The following is a 21,565-nucleotide window of genomic DNA, read 5'->3' on the forward strand; positions in this document are numbered from 1 at the left end:
ACACAAGGACTTCATAAGCAGGGCAAGAAAAGCAGAGCTAACAATCTGTCTTGGGTAATAACTGTTTGTTTTGCATTTCTAAGGATATATACAGTATATTTTTTGTTTTATTGCAGTGTCCATCAGTAGCATGCAGCGTTCTATGAACTGTACAGAATACCCAAGAACCACATGAATATAACATATGGCACCTTATTATTCCAAAGCATTGTTGGTTCTTCATTCTGTATCAATATTTATAATGTTCATGGAGGTAATGTAATTCCAGGTGGTAGTGTTCAATCAATAGAATCAAGCATGTGATCGCCGTAGGCGTTACGCTGAGAATTCACTGGAATGATTCATATTTCAGTGTTCTTTATCTCCAACAAACGATGACAGCAGTGCAAGCAATTCAAGAAAAAAGCCAATCCATTTTCTCACAGACCAGCACCCTCGCTTGTGCTCATGGTTATATTCTCTACAGGAGTGCTTCAGAGAGCTCTCTCAGTGTGGCCTTCGAGATACCGGCAATGCTCCCTGTGATACGCATTTATTCCATTATTTATATTTACGCTGTTTATTCCGCTTGCGATTTGCACTCGCTGGGTCTCCCGTGGCCAGTTTGCGGCCCGGCGTCGGTCTGGAATGAGGCAATAACGCCATGCTCTGCTCGACCCACAGAAGCGTGCCTCACCCCAGTACAGAGACTGATGTCTGACTCATCTATAATAAGTGGCTCCTGGAAAATCTCCCGTCCAGCGGTGCTCGGATAATGATGTCCAGCCTGGGTCTGCATTCAGCTCCTCTGGCATCTTTTTAGCTCTCCTTATGTCAAGGCGATGCGATCCCTCCGCGAGACAAACGCTCACGCCTGCTCTCTTACCCACCACATTCCCCGGGGCAGCTGCGGCTTCTGTTTGCTCATCTTTCGATTTGTTTTCCTCTCTTCACAACAGGTGCGATGATGTTTTTAATTAACTCTGATGGCTTAATTCATTTTATAGCTCCGCATTGTTTAAACTCGATATCCTTTTACTGCCACATATCTGGTTTATCCAGCAAGCAAACATCTGTTCAGTCAGAGCCAAAATCCCAGCAAAGCGGCACTGTGAAGCCCTTGCTGGCCCATTACATTATTAAGTGTGATGATATCTGAGCTTGTGCTGTGATGTTTTTATATTTAGTGTGAGTCCCAGCTTTATTTTTGGACACTGCAATTAAACAAAGGTAATTCTGAAATGATGGGGAAGGAAGAAGGGAATGCTGATACTTTATGATTACAATATTGTAAATATGTAACTATGGTTACGTTTTGTGTGCTTTGTTACCTCTGTTTCCCAGAACAAGGCCAAAAAATAGTTACGACAAATGGTTTCCTTCGGTTTCAGCAATTTGAAGGCTCGATGCGAGTGTGTATATGGCTGTGTCCACTTTGCATTGCAGTTGACATAAATAACTCCATATCATTACAAGGCACTTTTACGATATTAATTCCAGTCCCCTGATGGATGGCAGTGTTTCCTAATCCGGTCCACAGGGGCCCGCAAACAGTCCACATTTTTGCTCCATCCCAGCTCCCGGTTAGCAGAAATGTGAGGTGTAAGGCATGCAACACCATCAGGTATAATGCCTAATTAGTTCCAAGTGCAGTAGCGAAATGAGGATGAGTGCATTTTCTTTCTTTTCATGCTCTTGTTGGCATGGAAGACTGTCCAACAGCGGTTCAAATGTTTTACTCTGAAGAAGGAAGATTTGAAAATGTTTCACAAATGGCATCTGTGTATTTAGTCTTCATTTTTAAAAGCATCAGCAAAAGGAGTGTGTCTTGCTTATGCTGTGTTATATCACAGGATATGAAATGCATGGAGTAATACATTCTCACGCTGCTACATGAACGTGACTTTTGCACATGGACTCCATGATGTCATCGTGTCACTGGAAGGAGGTGATCAAAGCTTCATGATGAATGACATTGATCCTGTGCCGTAATATTTAAGCACTGAAAACTGCACAGTTAAACGTAAAGACTTAACTGTGAAACTAGGCCAATATATGGACATTAAAATGTGAAACTAGCATTCTGGTAGAGAAACAAAACTTGACCAAACATTCAACCAAATTCAGCAACAAAAACTGTGTGATTTCGAAACCCTGAAATTGTTCGTATGTTTTAATATCAGGTTTTACTGACCTGTGAGGCCTTAGTATGGTGATGTCATAGAAGTCTCAAAAGGCCTTTTTTAACAAGACAAGGCACGTAACAACCACCAGCAGTCTGAAACATTTAGAAATTTGCAAAAACACAGACTATTTGTCTAAGAGCTCAAGTTTTTCCCGGGATTCTGTCAAAAAATCTGCGTGTTTGCCTATGTGCTGTCTGACATTCCATGGAGATTTTACAGCAACAATTAGTTTGCTCTTTGCTGACATTTTCCCATCAAAGCAACAAAGCCCAAGCTGGTATTTTTCACATCAAAGACAGATTCTTTTTCTTTCTTTAAACCAGCATCTTCTCTGTGGATACCTGAGTTTCTCCACATTCCTTACCCCCCTCCCGAGGGAAAAAGAAAAAAAGCGTCCTCTGAGCTAGATCGCAGTGGACCTGGCAATGCCACGAGGAAAGACAATAACTCCCATTCGCACACCGGGAATGTCACATTCTTTAGTCTCCCCTTAATGTTATTTTTCTTGTTTTATTCTTTTACTCTTTCCTCAGGTATTGATTAAACTTTTCTGTTGTAACACTGAGATGCTGATTGGGAATCCGGAGAGACTTGCATAGTTTTTCCTACTGCAATGGAGAAAATCTTCCTTATAACTTTCAGTGGAGGAATAGTTAACATATATGATCTATATCTATAGTCTATAATAAGGTGTAATTCTTTTCAGTTTGCGTTCTAGCACCGTGGTGGATCTCTGCTATAACAATCTCTGCTCAGGGCTGTTAAAACAGAAGTGGAGCAGCTGGACTGAGTGGGCAAATTGTGCTCACTTCTCCCTCCAAAACTGGATGAGTGCAGTGATTTACACGAATCCGTCGCAAATAAAAACCCACCTCTTTCACCTTTACATTTTGGAAACATTCTTCACATTGGAGTTATTGAAGCATACCTTTCCCTCCTGAGAGCTGAGATGATTTTGTCAAGGGAATTGTAATCCTTACGTTTTGCACGTGTGCCGGAATTCCGAACAGGCCTGCTTCTCTTCACTGGACCGCATCTGGGTCTGCGATGTCCCCTGGCACTGCTCAGCGGGAGGGTGCGCAATTTCCTAGTACACTTCTCTCCACAATCCTACTATTGCCTTATTAACCTAACATGTTTTTTTCCCCTCTCTCTCAAAAGGATTTTTGTAGCCAATTAGACAATTTGGCATGAAAGTGCTACTTCAGAGCTAGTTGTGGGATGGAGGGTGGAGGCGTTTTGGTTAATATGACCTCCTCAGTAAAGCAGGGCTAGATCCCTCAAACCTTTTGATGGAATGGGGAATGTTTAATGAAACAAAGCATCTAAGGGCTTATCGATCTGCCTGCTGACAGACCCCTGTCTTTGACGGACACCCTTTTAAAGTTCAGGTGGTCCCTGCTGGCAGTGGCCTTACCCAGAACTGCAGCATCTTCTCATTTCTTGGAGGTCCTCTTGTGGGATCATTGCAAAACAAAGCTGGCCATCCATGTCCTGCACAGGATAGTTACAGTACACAGTTCTCAGCATTCGTGGGAATACGCTACAATATACTGTAAATGGAAACATGCCCATTATGCTGCTATGTAGATCTGGGTCAAAATCACTTTCTCTTTTCTGTTGCAATGCGTGAGACAAGCGCTGCCTTTTCAGTGTTTTCTGCCCGCACCTCACCATCTGCATGTCATGCAACTGCGAGCGAGCGTATCACCGTCATGTAGGGGGAATGTTTACATAGCAACAGGAATTCGGGGCAGCTACGCGGAGCTAAAACAGAACACGGCGCCAGATGCAGCGAGACAGAAACATGGCGAAAAGGCTGCTTCGGAAAAACTGAATTGTGAAGATCTCTATGAATGTACAGCTACTAAGATATAGGCGCACACATAGCTGCAAGTTTTTGTTTAGTCTTAAACACATTCTGATATTTAAATTCACTATTCATTTAACACCCTGAGATGGGTTGAATCCCCATCCTGGATTTTTCACTGCCTTGCTCCCGTAGCTTGCAGCATTGGCTCCAGACCCCCATGACCCAAATAGGACAGAATAAGTACAGACGATGCGTGGATGGATTGAATGATTGATTCATTCATTGATTATTGATTCATTCATGTAACAGGTTTAAAAATATCAGGTTAAACACACTGAGTGCACTTTTCTGGCCGAGCCATGCACCACAAACTCTCTTCCCAGTAACTAAAACCCATCTGCAGGTTTCACTCTTATCATATCTCTGTAGCATTACCTGCCTTTTATGTTCTGAGGTAATGTGGTCTGATTAGTCTGTTTGTTTTTGTTGTTATTGTTTTTTCTTGTCTTGAAACCTCTGGGCAACATTTACCTTAATGCTGTGAAATTCAGCATAAGATAGACACCGAGGACTGAGGAGAATATTAAGTACAGCAGCACGGCAATATGGAATATAAATGAGTTTATGTTATACTGCAGAGCGCTCCGAACGGACGCGGAGATTCCGCTCTTTCCCATAAATCATTCCCATTCAGACTGACTTGTAGTCCCAGGGCGTTGCTCAATAGCATCTTGCAGCAGAGAAGTGAAATTGGTTTACACTGCAGAAGGAGAGCGTGCCTAGCATGGCCGATGTGCCGATGAGAGAGAGGGTGTAGTTGACTTATTGACGATAATGAACAGGCAGAGGGAAAATCCTACCCTGTGCCGTCAGAGGGGCAGGAAGACTGGGAGAAGTTCCTAACGGCCCCTTAATTGTAGCTGAGTAAGATTTTCCGGAAACTGCAGCCTTGCTGTTCCTCCTGCAGTAAAAGCAATATCATAATGGAATTTATGCCCGCATAGCTTATTAGCTGGTGCGTACAGCTGACAAAGGCCTTTTGTTAGGAATGCAGATGTTAAGGGAACAGGACCGCAGCCTCCTAATGCAGCACAACCGATTTGTGTTTCATATGCTCTTTATTTACTTTGTGAAATAATATTTTGGAAAATAATATGATTGAAAAAAACGTCACTTGTGCTTATACTCAGGTCAGTGATAGAAATTGTAATGTTTCTTGTCAGTGAGCCTCTGTAATTTCATATGTAAATTGGCAACATGAGGATTGCGTGCAAAGAGCCAGAGGCTCTGATTAATCACAAGTTAAACCTCACGTCAATCCAATCAAAATGTTTGCTTTTCTTGTTCTATAATTAACTACATCTATATTTAAATGTATGTATATTTTATTTTTTTATTTTTGTTTTTTTCCCCAGTTTGCTCAAGCTCTAATAAGTAAGCAGTCATTTACACAGCCCTCACACTGTGGGCTCATTTCTGAGTTCATGCTGTTTGTTTACCATGTTCTTTCTGAAGATCAACATTCGGGAGCTGGATAGCATTTTAAACACCCTGTACAGGCAGTAGCAGCCCCACCACCCCCCCCCCCCTTCGCCCCCCAGTTATCAAACGGACTCACTTACAGTTTTACACATCTGACTAATGCAAGAGTGAATCTGCATAATATTTGCAAATCGGGTTAATTCAACTGGTTAGAGCTATACTGTATGCCGGAAGCCTGAAATCGGCAATCATCATTAAATAGATGATTAAGAGTGCCAGATTGCTGGGGGTTTGATCGCGTTATCTGTCACTGTCAGCATGTTGGGAGATCCTGGTACATCCATCCATAATCCATACCCAGTACAAGATCACACTGAGTCTGGAGCCCATTCCATGTAGCATGCCTCCAGGCAGGGGATGCTCTGCATGCGGTGTCAGTCACACAGGGTGCACACTCACCACACACTAACTCTAAATAGCCTAATCACATGCCTTTAGGACTGTAGCAGGGAGGTGAAATAGCCAGAAGAAACGTCTGTGCAGCACCTTGAGGCCGTGCAGATGCTGGGGTCCGTGTATGGGCACAGCTGATCTGACAGAGCTCAAAACTGAGCCAAGGGAAGGGTCAGGACTCACTGAAGACCAGGCTCTTTAATGCTGATGGGCGGGACATGAGGAGTAGGAACCTGCCTGTCATGTGTTTTGATCAGGGCCTTGAACAGACTTTTTGCTAAGGGGGTGGCCGAATCCCCACTGGTACATTTGTTGCGATCATGGGCTATTGAAGAGGGGTAGTTGTTAGAAGTGCAAAAGGAAGGCACTTTCAACTGTTCTGGCGAAATGGGTAGGTGCTCTGGCATCCCCAACCTCCCCCCCCCCCCTCCATACGAGCCTGATATTGACAGTTGAAGCAATTGAGGAGTGAAACTGTACATAGATATATGCATCTAAATGCTATAACGCACTAGGCACCATCCTAGTTAACCTGCCCTGGAAAAGCAGGTGTAACGAAAATGGATAGATCGATTTTTATTAAATCTTTGGAAACTATGAAACTAAATAGGCTAACTGAAGAGGCTGCGGTGTATTTGAGGAATTACAGTAAAGAAGACAGTGTCATTGTGATGTGCACATGCACGATAATCACATTGCAGAATGTGTGATGTTAAGAGAAATTTAATCACATCATGCTACAACTTATTTGCTGCTTATTACAAAAGGAAAACTCTCATTTTCTATGTGTAATCTATAGGCTACACGAAAAGTCTGTCAGATATCAGATAGGGATTTAATACATTAATTATATGTATATTGATTAGAGCTGGGCGGTATGACCAAAAATTTATATCACGGTATTTTTCTAAGTTATATCGGTTTCACGGTATACGGAGGTTTTTTTTTTTTAAGTATGACTGGGCATTTACCACTTTTTCTAGGATTTTACAGGACACATTTTTGTTTTACGTTTTTGCATTGTCCACACATTAACTAAATTATTTTATTATTAGCCATTTCGCCTATCCGCTACCTTAATGATAACATTGTTGGCTAACTGCTTATACATAAACGGCTAATGTTAAGGTGTGCGCCGGCCAAATTAACATTTTTGCTAAATGTTTAATAGTTCAATGTTACTGGAACGCGAACTTTACTGACCTCGCAAAATTTCTCATAAAGACCGGGATGTTGGTCTTTAAGATCGCCAGGTTTGACGTGCTACTTGACTTCGTTGCCACAACTTTGTAGCACTGTTTGCATAGAGGCTTATCGACATCCTTAGCCTTCCCATGCTCGTCTGCAAAATGCTTCCAAACGGCACTCTTGCGTTTTTTTTGGTTACTAAAGCAGCTTGCGAAGTGCCTTCAACTGTAGAATATGCCATGTTCGGCCTACTCGGTATATGTGTGTTAACCAGCGCGAATGCGTTCAGCGGCTATTGAGAGGAGAGGAGGGGAGGAGCTGCGCGAGTGTGTGTGTGTGTGTGTGTGTGTGTGTGTGTGTGTGTGTGTGTGTGTGTGTGTGTGTGTGTGTGTGTGTGTGTGTGTGTGTGTGTGTGTGCAAGCATGCACTCGCGCCTGTGCTGTAGTGGTGCTGTGTGAAGTGTGGTGAATGAGGCAAGAACTGCACTGTTGGTATTAATAATGGTGAAAATGAGTATCTAATCAGATACTACTTTATAATATCAATTAGTATCTGAGAATTTTAGCGGTGCAGTAGTGAATAAGGTCCCCCCTTAAACAGTTTCCAGCTGCACCATTTTCCGAACGTTGTGTAGGCTATTTAAACCGGTATTGCGATATAAGAAAAATTCATATCATAAGAATAATAAAAAATGGTTTTCGGTATGAACTGGTATACCGCCCCGCACTAATATTGATATCAACATCATTTCTCACATCAAACCTGCATCGTGAGGATCTGCTAGATTGAGATCAGGTTTTTTCCATACATGTCCAGACATTACAGTGCAGGAGTATAAGTTTGGCTAAAACATTTTTACTCATTTTTACTTTTTGCAGTTTCAATGATTGCTCATTTTCAAGATTATCTAGTAGATGTATAAAAAAACAGTTTAAAGTTTAACGCATGTGATTTGCATGAGCTCTGTATGGGCTCTCCAGTTGACCAGCTTAAGGTATGGTTTCGCATGATGGTTTGATGGTTTAACTGTTTAATACCAGTATGACCAGCTTCATAAGCTAGCCATATCAGCATGACCAACTGGTGACCCACCCAGCTAAGCCATCAAACAGCAGCAAGAGCTGGGACATGACCAGCAAAACCCAGCTACCAGCAGAAGCTGGTTTTTAGCTGTTTTTTTCAATAGGGTTGTCCTCACAACTCACAGAAACATGGAAACTTATTTGCTAATACAGCCTGTGAGATAAGTTCTATTCGGTTACAATTTTGGGTAAATGTTGAACTTCTTTTTTTGCTATATAAATATTGCAGTATTTATCACAAAAAAAAAAAAAAAATCACATCATGATTGTTGACATTTTTCCAATATCATGTAGCCCTAAAAGAAACTGTGTCATACTGGATAGGGGGATTGAGAAAGAGTGTGTGGCGCACTGGCAGCGGATGAAGTTTCATTGCAGTGTGGAACACAACGCTGGTGCTAGAAGAACATGCATGGGAAAGTGAGTGGCCAGACCCTCTGTTGCCTGCACCTGGACTCCAAGAACATCTATGGTACAAAATCTGAGTCCTCCTGACCAAGGTGGGGCTGTCTTTCTCTGGAGGCCTGTCTCTTGTATTCTGTCATTGATTTAATATGAAAGGTCAGTACATGCTGGAGCTTCTGTTTCTGCTGTGCCTTTAGAGGGTGCCGTTTATTCATCGTATTTGAGGTTGATCTATTCCGTGTCATAGGTGTAACATGGAATGAGAGGCGCTCATGAATAATTAATGAGGCTTGTGCTCTAATATAAGCAGATGGCAGAAACAGGAAGGTCTACAGCTGCCATAGACTGACTCCTGCTGCTCACACTGCTGCCTTTATAGCTGTTGGTTTCTTAAATTGGGGTGCAGAGTTCAATTTTAAATCAGGAACAAAGCAGTAAAATATTTACAAACTTGGGAATGCAAGCAAAATATAATCCCGAGTTTATTTGCTCTTAGTATTACAGCCTCACAAAAGCTAATACATAACATTAATTAAGTCTTCAAGCAAACATCCATTATTGGCATACTGTCAAACTTACAATATGAACTGCTAATGGGTGCATAATGTTCTTAACAAATACTTAATGAAATAATGTTACTGTATACAGACTATTACCATGCAAATCATGCACTGAATTGTATTTACAATGTTGTCTGTGCAAGATAATTAGTGTGAATAGTTACTTTCAAGTATCCTTATTGGCTAAAATCACTGTACAAATCAAAACCCAGTGCCTGCATTTTCCTTCATAAAATTCAGGTACTGCCAAAATTTCTGTGTTGGTAACTGGAAAGATTACCTATAAAACTTTATTTTTCAGTTGCATAATTTACATTGTATGACATACACTCAAAGCTCTTCATGAGTGAGGATTTTAGAAGTCCACTCATTCAGTGGTTTTTAGATTCAACACAATTAGCAGTAAAATGCCTTTTTAGACTGGATATTTGGTAAGAAGGCTCTTAATTCTATATTTTTAGGATTTTGAATGGTGGCCCTTCTGCTTCTAGGTGTAATTGTTTTTGCTATTACGTTATTCAATGCATGAACGGGGGGTCCGTGAAACCTGAATGAGGTAGCTGTCCTTTAATCTAGTATAATCCTTTGCAAATGGTGTTAAGAAGTTCTATTAAACAAGAAAAACTAATACTTCATAAAAACTTGGGGCACCATATCTATGTAGTGCAAAAGATGTCCTTCAGTTCCCAATGTAACATGTTGTGAAAAATTGGCACTGAATGCCAGATTCTAACTAGCATACACCTTAAACCTTATAATATTTTGTGTATAACCCTTATAAGCCAGAAGGATAGGCTGTAGGATAAAGCTCTCTTTTCACTTTGAACCATCACTGCAAAACACTTGATACAGTGAACTGGGCTGTTTTCTGATTTTTCTATTCTTTCCTTTCTACTGAGGTGAGCATCTAAAGTCTTGAACTATCAGACTTCTCTTTTTATTCCTGCATGAACTTTATGGCTGCAGCAATCAAATCTATGTTTGTGGGTCAACGTTTGATCAAGCAGGGCCTTGAAAGGCTTTTCACTACAGAGATTTAAGAGATTTTCAATTAATTTAAGAGATTCATACATGGGTCATAATCAGCACTGTGCAAAAAGTCTTAAGCAGTCAAAGGAAATGTTTAAAGTTATTTATTTGGGAAATCAGTGTATATTTACTCAGAAAAACCACAATTTAACATTAGGATGCAATACATGACCAAGAACACATTGTAAGAGAACAAGAATTTCTCCTGTTCTCCAAAAAGTTACCGATGTCTTGCTGGATGGCTAGAACAACACCACTTCGGTTCCCAACCCTCTCCTCAGGAGCACCTCAGCTATTCCATGTATGTGCTAAATTTCACATCCAGCTCTACCCTGCCCCCACCTGTCTCCAGAACGGCTGCTAGTTTCCAGACTTCAAAAAATTCAATAAAAACCATCATACATGTAGCATATAAAAAATCCAGCCAGAACTGACTTAATAATCCTAGTACACAAGTTTCCAACCATTAAAAAACAACATCATCCAGACATAAAACCACTTAAATAAAAATATTAATAAAATTTTCTAGCATTACAATATGGCTGCGAGTCGGACTGTGTACTTCTTGTTTGGTTGCATGAATAACGTAACTGGAAATTGCCTGGAATGACCTTTAAAACAAAGGATGCAAAGCCAGGAATGGAATTAACAAAAAATACTACAATTACACACAGATAAGGCACTTTTTTATGCTTTTATTTTACCTGCAATTGCTCTAAGACTACACAGGCAGCCCAGCTCCCCCCATAAAATTGCCAAAGGAATTGAATTGGTCAATGTATCAATGCATATTCTTTTTATTTGTGATTAAAGGTGCAATATGTCTTGCTAATTTAACCACAGCATTGATTATAATTGTCCCTTTGAATCCAGGAAAGGAAAGTCAATGAAAGTTTATGGAATATTCTTGCATGCTTTGTCTAAATGGAGAATAGATGGAAGCTTATTGGTCAATATGCCTCGTTGATGTGTTATCAGATCCCACCTGGATGCCGTGCTTGTCTGGGAGTCTGTGAGATCTTCACACATAGACTGTATACGAATTCAGGGGCTGCACCCTTCTAAGGCTACATTCAGACACAGCTATGGGTTTTGCTCAGGTAACATTAATTAATTGACAGATAGACTTGGAGTCTGTTAGACCTGCTTGGAAGCAAGGCTTCTCTGCACAAGACAGGATTTACTACGAGTAACATTAATGCTCACAACTTTCACATGGTGTCGGCAGAGTTGGCTTGCAATATTCATTCCTTCTGTCGCATATAGTTGTGCCTTTTGTTGAAACCGGGAGTGATATTTTATCATTTCACATGTCATTTTTAGCCATTCTCATTTGTAAATATTGTAAGTAAAACAATTACTACTGAATTTTGAGTTTGATCGTTTGTTTAATTTTCAAATTCGGTAAATTTTAGTAGACTAGTTTGGTAGTTAGTTGTGTGTTCAAGCTGTGCCAGAGGCTTAGAACAACATGGCAGACACTGCAGCTAATGTTGATTTCATTCTAAAGAAGTGCTTTGATGAAGGAGAGCAGAATTTACCTATAAGTAGCTGGCCTACTAAAGTACGAAAAAAAGGCATTTTTTTGGTCATGCTGCCAACTGTCCAGTGTGCCTCCCCTATTTTAAAAAATGACCATCCTCCACTGTTTTATTTATTTGCCACTGTTTTTTTTTTTATCTGTTTTGAAATGGTTTATTTTACTGGGTAAACTAGAGGTGGCGTGGAAAAAGTTGACCAATCGAAGTGGTCACTGAACCGATTCAGACAAGATTTCAAATGATTGATGCCAAGGGGTATTTCAAAATAACGCGGTTGACCATGGGCAGAAGTCAAGAATGCCAAGGGAAATTCACATTAGTATGTCTGAGATCGCCAGTTTGCTTGCAGTTCGAGTTTATTTATCCTTGTAGGTAAAACTTGTAGAAATCAGTTTGTGTTTGGTTAGAATTGTGACTATAGAACATGTTTGGGTATGTTTGTGCAAGATGTATGGGTGTTGTAAGCATTTTATTTCAGGAAGGACTGATAGCCTGTGCTACTTTCAAATTAAGGGCTACTTAATTAAGTTAGTTAAATAACGTATTGAGGTATTGATTAGGCAGACATGGATTGACTCCAGACCCCTGCGACCCTGTATAGGACAAGTGGGTATACAAAATGGATGGATGGGTATGGTAATGAAGAGAGATGTTTTGAAATGGTTAAACTAACTCATAAAATCATAACGCCATAAAGTTCATTTAAGAATAAATTTCTTTGGTAGCCTAAGACTTTTGCACAGTTTTGTACTTTAATGCAGCACAGGATATTACATTAAGGTTTCGGGCCCCATGTAATGTATCATATTGGGCCCGCGATGCAGACCAGACAATTATGTTTCAGTCTTTTAGGGCCCCTGTCAGTGGCCCACGAAATTCTCCTAACATCCCTGCATTTATGGCCTCCCTGTAGTGTTATGTACTGTTTCAAAATGAACTTAATTTTCAAACTTTTCAGAAAAGATCCAAAGGGGATCAATTTATTACCCTTTGGTTCGATATCCAATCAGATTGCTCCAGGAAGTTTACAATTGTATACAGAAATAATAAAAAAATCTTATTTACATGGGCTGCTGCTGAACTCATAAATAAAATACATTTGGAATTAGTTCTGTGTTTGATACTGGGACTCGGAGATACTGAGACAGCAATAGGCCAGTGGCACGAGACACCACCATTACTTGAAATTTAGTTCACGTTCGGTAAGGTTGCAGGTAACATTATCATTGGAAATGATAATAGATGGAAAAATTCAAATAAATATAAACAATTTAACCCACGTGTTTTATTAGATTATTATCGTACGTATAGTTTGGTAACAACGTTTATTTAACTGACAGATTTTAATGTTTATTGTAACCCGATAATATTTGAGATTATGTTATGACTGTTAGTAGGAAAGGTGCACATAGTTAACAGGGGTCCTGTCTCATCCATAGTGCTTCTAGCAGCGAACAATATTATATAGGCCTAATTTTCTGAAGAGTTACAGATATTGTTTCAGCAATGGTATTGTGTGGCGGTATACAGTTAGGTCCATATATATTTGGACACTGACACAAGTTTTACTATTTTACCTGTTTACTGAAATATATTCTAATTGAAGTTATACAATGGGCATGGACATAAAGTGCAGACTCTCAGATTTCATTTTAGCATATCCACATTCAAATTGGATGAAGGGTTTAGCAGTTTCAGCTTGTTAACATGTGCCATTCTCTTTTTAAAGGGGCCAGAAGTAATTGGACAATTCACTTAAAAGCTATTTCATGGACAGGTGTGGGCAATTCCTCCGTTCTTTCATTATCACTTAAGCAGATAAAAGGCCTGGAGTTGATTTGAGGTGTCTTGTTTGCATTTGGAAGATTGAGGTATGAACATACAACATGCGGTCAAAGGAGCTCAGTATGCAGGTGAAACAGGCCATCCTTAGGCAGAGAAAACAGAGGAAAACTATTCGAGAAATTGCCACAACATTAGGAGTGGCAAAATACACAGTTTGGTACATCCTTTGAAAGAAAGAAAGCATTGGTGAACTCAGCAACGCAAAAATGCCTGGACGTCCACGGACGACAACAGTGGTGGATGATCGCAGAATCATTTCCATGGTGAAGAGAAACCCCTTCGTAACAGCCAACCAAGTGAACAACACCCTCCAGGAGGCAGGCGTATCAATATCCAAGTCTACCATGAAGAGAAGACTGCATGAAAGCAAATACAGAGGGTTCACTGAAAGATGTAAGCCACCCATAAGCCTTAAGAATAGAGAGGCTAGATAGGACTTTGCAAAAAAACATCTAAAAAGCCAGCACAGTTCTGGAACAGCATTCTTTGGTCAGATGAAACCAAGATCAACCTGTATCAGAATGATGGAAAGAAAAAAAGTATGGAGAAGGGCTGGAACAGCTTATGATCCAAAGAACACAACATAATCTGTAAAACATGGTGGAGGCAGTGTGATGGCTTGGGCGTGCATGGCTGCCAGTGGCACTGGGTCTTTAGTGTTTCATGATGACATGACACAGGATGGAAGCAGCCGAGTGAATGCTGAGGTGTTCAGAGACATCATGTCTGCTCAAATCCAGTCAAATTGATTGGGTGGCATTTCATAATACAGATGGAGAATGACCCAAAACACACAGCAAAAGCAACCCAGGACTTTATTAAAGCATAGAAGTGGAATATTCTCAAGTGACCAAGTCAGTCACCTGATCTCAACCCCACTGAGCATGCATTTCACTTGCTAAAGACTAAACTACAGACAGAAAGACCCTCAAACAAACATCAACTGAAAGCTGCTGCAGTAAAGGCCTGGCAGAGCATTAAAAAGGAGGAAACCCAGCGTCTGGTCATGTCCATGAGTTCAAGACTTCAGGCAGTCATTGCCTGCAAAGGGGTTTCAACTAAGTATTAGAATTGAACATTTTATTTGCAGTTATATTAATTTATCCAATTACTTATGAGCCCCTGAAAGGAGGGGATTGTGTAGAAAAATTACTTTAGTTCCCCAAATTTTTATGCAATTTTTTTGTTTTACCCACTGAATTAAAGCTGAAAGTCTGCACTTCAACTGCATCTGACTTGTTTTTTTTTTTTATTTATTGTGATAATGTACAGAACTTACAAATTGAAAAACTTTGTCTCTGTCCAAATATTTATGGTCCTGACTGTATGAAAAACTCATACGGTACATAAAAACCAGTATACTGGATGAACTGGTATACCGTCAAGCATTAAGTGATTGCTATCATTTATTTGTAAACTGGAAAGATAGTTGTGCCCAAATTATCTTAATAAACAGATTTTAAATTTCATACATAGTCCACAGATCAGGATAATTAAAACATCTTCTTAAGAAACACATTTTGTTTGACAAAACGGTTAATTATACTAAAGTAAAATAATCAAGGCTGGATCAGAAGAGTACATACCGGGGTATATTACAAGGATCCATTACAAGGATCCATTTCAAGGATCCATTACAAATTAATTGGATGTGTTAATATGAACGCCATTTAGCAGAATTGTGGCCATGTGTTGTACCTTTCCTTCAGCAATTTTAATATGTGTGACATGCATTTATATTGAATACATTTTGTAATTAAATTTTATTTTGACAATTCCTTTGGGTCTTAACATTTTACCGGCCAGAGCAATGATCGTATGTTATCAAGCCTTAAGTCTCTTCACATATCTTGCAACATGAAAAAAATTATTCGTCAGTAAAGTGGTATGAAATGTTTTTGCAAGACACAAAATCTTGTAATAGTTGAAAGATTTGCATATTATCATTCGAGACTATGTTTGACATAACTTGGAAACACAAAACAGATGTTCACAAATATGTGCACTCAAAAAATTGCAGAGCTTTATTTTAAAAAACATGTACATTGATCACTACAAAATAACATTGCTTACTCCTGTACCTCGACATTGACTGGAAGCTCAACCTAGCTGCACTCATACTTGCTGGACTCCTTAACAGCATGTGTGTTTGTAATGTGCTGTTTGCTTCACTTGTTTGTTGCTTTTGTGAAAAGCGTCTAAGTAAAAATAAATGTAAATGCATGGCTGGCCCTACTTTCTCCTCCATGCCAGTTTCATGAGGTGGCCTCCTTGGATGCTTTTCCAGCTGTCTGAAGGAGGTCCCCCATATTCTGAGCTCTCAGTCACCACTTTTCCTTCACTCTCTGGTCATACTCCTCATAAACCATTTCTTCTATGTTTAGGTCAGGTGGCCAGGTCATGTGATGCAACACTATCACTCTCCTTTGTAAGCAGCCTGCTGTGTCCAAACTTTTGACTGGTGCTGTAAGTTAGTTAAAACATCACTTATGAATAAATGAAGTGAGTCATGCAAACAGCTTTCAAGTACAGGAAGTAGAAAAGCACAATGTGCAGGAGAGCAGAAAATCCAGAACGCCTATCCCATCATGCCCTGAGGTATCCTGTCCGAATCCGTGTACATGTCACAACAACAACAATGCTCCCTATATGAGGTGGAAAGGATTCAGCTGAAAATCAACAAAACTGTTGAGGCCTGATCTGGTGGATAAATGTCCATTAAGTGTCTTAAATGTCTTAACACTGCAGGTGATCTAAACTCTGTCACTCTCATTAGATTTTTTTTGTTGTTGTTGAAACTCATTCATTTTAAGTTCCACAGTTTTATTGTGCATTGAATCACATTTACAGGTGATTAGGGTAATATACAGTACTTCTCACAAAACATTTCTAACTCTTCAAGATGCCATCTTTTAAACATTCCTGCTACACATCAGAATGTTTACCTGTATCAGTCTGCTTTGTGTGGCAGAAATTATAGCGGGTAAAGTGAGAAACAGTTCTGTCAACACAGATGGGGAACTTCAGTGAATTTACCCTCCTGTTTTGAATAGGATTCAAGTATGAACTTCGTTTGGGCCGGCACCGGGACCTTCACCTTCTCATACCATAGCCATCACAGCACTGTTTTGCCTGTAAGCTCTGGTTTTGTTCTCCATTGAAATGTAAATCTCCGCCCCAATCTCTTTCTGACTATCAGCTTCTCCTCTAGGATTTGACTGCATTTGGCTCCAATCTTTGTTCTCTCTATCTTGACATGTTCCCAGGTCCCTATAGCTAAAAGGCATCCCTCTGTAATAGATACAGACAGAGCCATACTTTACTGTAGTGAAGGTGTTGGCAGATGAGCTGTGTTATTCTTGTGCCAAACATTCAGTTTTGTTTTCATCATACTGCAAATTCTTTTTCCATATGATAGCGGACTCTGCAGCATGTCTTCTTGAACACTTCAGGCATGTCTTAAAGTGATCTTTTCACCAGTGGGGAATTTTGCTTACCCTTTGGCACATAGAGGTGACATCTGTTGTCCACTGGACAGGTTCTCCCATCTAAGATGCAGAAGTCTGTTTCTGTCAGGTGAACACTGGCTCTCGGGTCACTCCTCTGACAAGCACGTCCTTTTTCTCAGTTGGGAGGACGCCCTATGCCATGAAGAGTTTAGGTGGTTCTGTATTTTATGAATTTTCTAATGATGGGCTTAATTGATCACAGATGAGTTTATCTTAAGTTTTAGAATGACCTCATGAGTAAACTGGCAGAACCTTAGCTGGAGCCGCAGACAAGGGAGTTGAATGCTTATGAGATAACGGCTGATCAAGTATATCAAATTTTTCGTTTTATTGACAAAAATGCTTACCTTTTAAAGAGAGCAAGTCACTTCTGAAGCCTGTGTCTGAGTGTTTCAATGTGTCCATATTCACTGAACTAGCAATGAGTTGGAGGACTTCAATATACATTTAATCCTATTTTTTTGTGTCCATGAAAGATTCAAGACAACAAAACTGCATGTTTTCACTCTGGTTTCCTTTAGCTCATGAATCGAACAGTCTAGCTGCCCCCTTTGGCCGCTATTTTCTGGCTAACAACTTTCTGGAGGGGTTTCGTTTGAGAGAGATTCTTCTGATACCTTGTCGGTGTCAAAATAACTGCGAGGCCGCTTGTAGATTGTCCTTGTTTAGCTGCTCCCAAGGCACCGCCTGCAAGGAATGGTTTGAAAAGAAAAAAGAAAAAAACAAAAGAACAAAACCCCCATATTGCACACAGAGGCCAATGATATGTCAGTGTTGTTGTTGTTGTGTTTTTCTTTTTTTTGATCGCACATATCTTGAAGTGAAAATTGTCAGGATACAAAGCTTATGCTGGTGCTTCTCATCCAGGGACAAATGTACCTTTTTCTACATAATACCCTGCAGCTAGAAGCACAACACAATCCAGAAGTATATACTATTTTGTATTGCTTATTTTCTATATTTTTTGTATAGCATTTGTAAAGATCATATTGACACAAGTAACAGGCTTCCATCATGTTGCTGAATATGAATTGCAAGTTGGCCTTATAACTTCTGTATCTTGTTGCGAATTAAAACTGTTTTTTTTATGTTTGATTGATTTTACTAAGTAGGTGGCATGCATAACTGACGTAAATGAGCTTTAATAGTAATGGGAGGTAAAGCATCTCTTACCTTTTTCTTTAATGTGCCTAATAAAAGCGGATTTTTTTTTGTCAGTCTGCCTTTAGTAACGCTGCACTGTACATCAGTGCAGGTGTGGCTGCGTCCGAACAAAAGAGACACGTCTGCCCAGCTTGCTTTCTGTAACTTGGGAAGTGATGCCACAGGATATCCGATCCACCTTTGATGGCGATAAGAAAGGGGGCAGAAAGCGGAGGCAGAGTGACACTGCCCCCCCCCCCCCCAGATGGTAGCCAGCAGTCTGCTCTGGCTCAGTGACAAAGACCAATGGAGAGAAAGGGAGGCTACAATAAGCAAAGGAAAAGCCACACTGATAGGAGTAAGAAATTAAAATGGAGTCCCCTTGGTGGGTGTCCTTGTCCTGCATGTCCAAAGACTGTTTCATTAAACTGGTGTAACAAAACTGTCCTTTTGTCTCTGCATGTGCCTTGAGAAGGACACTGTCCTTTCTAGCGTGCACCATACCTCACACCTTGTGCTTCCTGAAATAAGCTCCAGGGTGTGCAGTTTTGGGACATGAGCAGTATTTTATAGGGTTACAGTCTCTCACACAATATGGTTAGAGAATAGCATGGCAGTGTTTGGAGCTTTCATTGTGATCAATTTCGGATTCGACTCCGGATGGAATTTCAATGTTTACTGTGATTGTTCTATTAGATATAAGACACAGATTAGATTTTCAGATGTGGACTTGCTGCGACGTTCATGATTTTCAGCTCTCCACCTGAGGCCATACAGGATCCAGTAGATTTAGGGTCCGGTTTATTAAATCAGAACCATCCTTTTGTGACAGGAACTGTAAAGCTGACCTAGGCATCCCAGCTGGTTTGACTGTGTTTGCCTATGACTCCAGAAATGCACTAGTGAACATCTTTCTTGAATTATAGTGTACATTCTGAAGGTTATAGGTACATGAAACACAGAGGGCTGCTGTTTTATTTGGGAACACCAAGGTAGTATTGTCTTATACGCTGATGCCTGTTCTGCAAACCAGCACCATGTTTGCTGATAAAATCTGATAACTGGCGACTAAATCTCTTGTTTTGATATTTTGTATTTTTATATTTAGAGGCAGTTGGGCGATGTCATCCAGGGTGCCCCGTCGTGTGCCCTGTGCTTTCTGGGATTGGTGCCAGGACTGCCACAAGCCCATATTGGGTAAGCAGTTATTGGAAATGGATAGACTGCTTTTTATATTAAAACCAAAACACAAATTGATTTTTATATATATATATATATATACACACACACACACACACAGTATATATAGGTCTTTTTTGAGTAAATCATTATATTTTGATTGCAGTCAGAAATGCCTTAAAGTAAGAATCACTTATTTTGATGCCGTGAGGAAAGCTGTGTTTAAAACGTCCTTTCATTCAGCCTCTTTGCTTTCCCCAAGTTAGGTTTCCCAGCTTCAGAATCCTGGGATGAGGTGTTTCAGCCTTATTAGAGCACCGCCTCCCAGTCATATTCTGAAGGAGCTCGTCTGTAATGGAGGAGAGGCCTGCCTCAAAGGCCGCAGCTGTGTTTACCGCATTTGCGCTCAACAAAACGTCTTGTCGCATTGATGCGGGAGCGAAGATAACTTCTCCTTTTAGCTCTCCATCCTTCGCAATCACTTCTCCTTGTATGGCAACTGTTAGCAGCCTCGCCTGTGTGGTACTTCTGCAGGCTTAAGGCTTGGCAGAGTGAAGTCAGTTAGAGGGTAAATAAAGGCACATTTCCTGTGAATCAGATTTTACAGAAATGTAAATCATGCTAATTATTCAGGCATAAGGGATGTTGTTTTAAAATGCCTGTGGCCTAGCACTGCCAGGAACGACAGATCAAAATACCCCACATGTCAGATAACAGGCAGGGGTAGTGCCCCCTCAGTGGTACCTGGAAATATGTCTCATATTCACCTTTTTAAGAAAACCGATTAAGTCAGTATCTTTCCAGGGTGACAGAAGATTAAAAACTGGGTATCTTCCAATTAATATAAAACTTCTCAATAGTGTTTTGGATAAATTTAGAAGCTTGCAGTCTCCTTTTTGTATATGCATGGTGCCAGAGGAGTCCATATACTGAGGTACTGAGGGGGGAAAAAATCCAGATATTTTTGTAATACAGCTTGTTTTTGATGCAACAGTAATAATCACAGAAAACATGGTTTTCAGGTTGCCATATTTTGGTTCTGAAATATGTTTTTATAAGTTTAATATGTTTCTGTTAAACAACAGCTTTTTAAATATTCACATTTGTGTTTATGCAAATTCCATAGTACGGTGAAAATACAGAGCTGGAAAGCGATTTAGGCAAAGAAAACCTGTGTGTGTGTGGGTGTGGGTGTGTGCACATCCAGCTTTGTTTGTTTCATGTAAATATAAATTGGGCTTTAAGTGGAATTATTAATATCACACTTGAAGCAGAAACATAAATTGTGAGTCACTGAATTAAATATAAGAGCATTCATTTTTAATGCTGCAGGACTGGGGAAACTTGGAAAATGTTTAAGGTCAGCTAAACCCAACTGAAATAAATATTTGAGCATATAACTTATATAGTGTTACACACCATTTCTGTGTTCTGTAATTTGGTGGTTAAGAATACGTTTATTTAGGTTACATACAGTATTTCCTTGGCATCAAAGTCTGTATGATTCCTCACAAATAACATCCATCTGTCAGCCACTTTTATAATGCAGGGTTGTTGGGATGGGGGATTGAGGAGTGGGGGCGATTCAGGATGGGGGGGCTCCCAGGCTGCAAGGGGTGCAGGTTGGAGGTAGAACCTGGATGGGCTGGCAGCCTAATGTAGGGTATGCAAAATGGGTACTTTACAGGTCTGGATTCACCTATATGCATTGGAATGAGGGAGGGAAGTGGGGGATGCAGGGAAAGGTCATGGGGAGCCTGCAAATTACAGGGAACCCCAACACTGGTAAACCACCACCTACACACCTGCAGTGCAACTATGAATTCCCACCATTCTTATATGATAAAGTGTAAACATGATAATGTCAATTTTGGCAACATGGATGGCCAATCAACAATCAGAAGTTAACGTCATCATGTGGTTGAAAGATGAAGACACGGTGAAGCAAGGGAAAATTAGACTTCATTAATATTAGAATACCCTTATAGAAAAAAAATACTTGGTTTAAATTGTAGTGTAAGACAGGCAAGTAAATTGTGACCTCGCTATCTATAGGTGAAGTTTATGGATGACTGAAATACCATAATTGCTGTCTTAACCATGACAAGACCCTTTAAACCTCCAGGGTGATCAATATGCATAGAGCCCCCCCTCCCACCCCCATTTCTGAG

General features: G+C 40.2%; 1 long non-coding RNA gene across 1 annotated transcript; it reads left to right on the forward strand.

Annotated features, from left to right (window-relative positions):
* The first annotated feature begins 812 nt into the window (after nt 1–812).
* LOC111833979 (uncharacterized) lies at nt 813–20,798 on the forward strand. Its single transcript, XR_011982171.1, has 3 exons — nt 813–938; nt 19,324–19,412; nt 19,657–20,798. It is a non-coding gene; the product is annotated as an uncharacterized lncRNA (long non-coding RNA).
* Nucleotides 20,799–21,565: the final 767 nt, after the last annotated feature.

Source organism: Paramormyrops kingsleyae, chromosome 13, assembly GCF_048594095.1.
Source record: "Paramormyrops kingsleyae isolate MSU_618 chromosome 13, PKINGS_0.4, whole genome shotgun sequence".
In the NCBI taxonomy this organism is placed as follows: Eukaryota; Metazoa; Chordata; class Actinopteri; order Osteoglossiformes; family Mormyridae; genus Paramormyrops; species Paramormyrops kingsleyae.